Below are 2,584 nucleotides of genomic sequence, written 5' to 3' on the forward strand. Positions count from 1 at the left end.
AATCATAAAGCAAAGACTTTTCATGAATAGCACTTCAAGACAAGCATCAATAAGTCTTGCATAAGAGTTAACTCATAAAGCAATAATTCAAAGTAAAGGTATTGAAGCAACACAAAAGAAGATTAAGTTTCAGCGGTTGCTTTCAACTTGTAACATGTATATCTCATGGATATTGTCAACATAGAGTAATATAATAAGTGCAATAAGCAAGTATGTAAGAATCAATGCACAGTTCACACAAGTGTTTGCTTCTTGAGGTGGAGAGAAATAGGTGAACTGACTCAACATAAAAGTAAAGAGAATGGTCCTCATAGAGGAAAAGCATCGATTGCTATATTTGTGCTAGAGCTTTGATTTTGAAAGCATGAAACAATTTTGTCAACGGTGGTAATAAAGCATATGCATCATGTAAATTATGTCTTATAAGTTGCAAGCCTCATGCATAGTGTACTAATAGTGCTCGCACCTTGTCCTAATTAGCTTGGACTACCTGGATTATCACCGCAATACATATGCTTTAACCAAGTATCACAAAGGGGTACCTCTATGCCGCCTGTACAAAGGTCTAAGGAGAAAGCTCGCATTTGGATTTCTCGCTTTTGATTATTCTCAACTTATACATCTATACCGGGACAACATAGACAACAGATAATGGACTCCTCTTTTAATGCTTTAAGCATTCAACAACAATTAATTCTTTTCTCATTAGAGATTTGAGGATGTTTGTCCAAAACTGAAACTTCCACCATGGAACATGGCTTTAGTTAGCGGCCCAATGTTCTTCTCTCACAATATGCATGCTCAAACCATTCAACTCAGTGTAGATCGCCCTTACTTCGGACAAGACGAACATGCATAGCAACTCACATGAAATTCAACAATGAGTTGATGGCGTTCCCCAGTAAACATGGTTATCGCACAACAAGCAACTTAATAAGAGATAAAGTGCATAATTACATATTCAATACTACAATAGTTTTTAAGCTATTTGTCCCATGAGCTATATATTGCAAAGGTGAATGATGGAATTTTAAAGGTAGCACTCAAGCAATTTACTTTGGAATGGCTGGAAAATACCATGTAGTAGGTAGGTATGGTGGACACAAATGGCATAGTGGTTGGCTCAAGTATTTTGGATGTATGAGAAGTATTCCCTCTCGATACAAGGTTTAGGCTAGCAAGGTTATTTGAGGCAAACACAAGGATGAACTAGTACAGCAAAACTCACATAAAAGACATATTGAAAGCATTATAATACTCTATACCGTCTTCCTTGTTGTTCAGACTCAAAACTAGAAATTATCTAGACCTTAGAGAAACCAAATATGCAAACCAAATTTTAGCATGCTCTATGTATTTCTTCACTAATGGGTGCAAAGCATATGATGCAAGAGCTTAAACATGAGCACAACAATTGCCAAGTATCACATTACCCAAAACATTTATAGCAATTACTACATGTATCATTTTCCAATTCCAACCATATAACAATTTAACGAAGGAGAAACTTCGCCATGAATACTATGAGTAGAAACCAAGGACATATTTGTCCATATGCTACAGCGGAGTGTGTATCTCTCCCATAAAGTGAATGCTAGGATCCATTTTATTCAAACAAAACAAAAACAAAAACAAACCGACGCTCCAAGAAAAAGCACATAAGATGTGGCCGAATAAAAATGTAGTTTCAGGGAGGAACCTGATAATTTGTTGATGAAGAAGGGGATGCCTTGGGCATCCCCAAGCTTAGACGCTTGAGTCTTCTTGATATATGCAGGGGTGAACCACCGGGTGCATCCCCAAGCTTAGAGCTTTCACTCTCCTTGATCATGTTGCATCATACTCCTCTCTTGATCCTTGAAAACTTCCTCCACACCAAACTCGAAACAACTCATTAGAGGGTTAGTGCACAATATAAATTGACATATTCAGAGGTGACACACTCATTCTTAACACTTCTGGACATTGCATAATGCTACTGGACATTAGTGGATCAAAGAAATTCATCCAACATAGCGAAAGAGGCAATGCGAAATAAAAGGCAGAATCTGTCAAAACAGAACAGTTCGTATTGACGAATTTTAAAATGGCACCAGACTTGCTCAAATGAAAATGCTCAAATTGAATGAAAGTTGTGTACATATCTGAGGATCATGCACGTAAATTGGCATAATTTTCTGAGCTTCCTGCAGGGCAGTGGGCTCAGATTCGTGACAGCAAAGAAATCTGGAACTGCGCAGTAATCCAAATCTAGTACTTACTTTTCTATCAACGGCTTAACTTGGCACAACAAAACTCAAAACTAAGATAAGGAGAGGTTGCTACAGTAGTAAACAACTTCCAAGACACAAAATAAAAACAAAGTACTGTAGGTAAAAACATGGGTTGTCTCCCATAAGCGCTTTTCTTTAACGCCTTTCAGCTAGGCGCAGAAAGTGTGTATCAAGTATTATCGAGAGATGAAGCATCAACATCATAATTTGTTCTAATGATAGAATCATAAGGTACCTTCATTCTCTTTCTAGGGAAGTGTTCCATACCTTTCTTGAGAGGAAATTGATATTTTATATTTCCTTCCCTCATA

The sequence above is a fragment of the Lolium rigidum genome, chromosome 1 (genome assembly GCF_022539505.1).
Source record: "Lolium rigidum isolate FL_2022 chromosome 1, APGP_CSIRO_Lrig_0.1, whole genome shotgun sequence".
NCBI classification, from domain to species: domain Eukaryota; kingdom Viridiplantae; phylum Streptophyta; class Magnoliopsida; order Poales; family Poaceae; genus Lolium; species Lolium rigidum.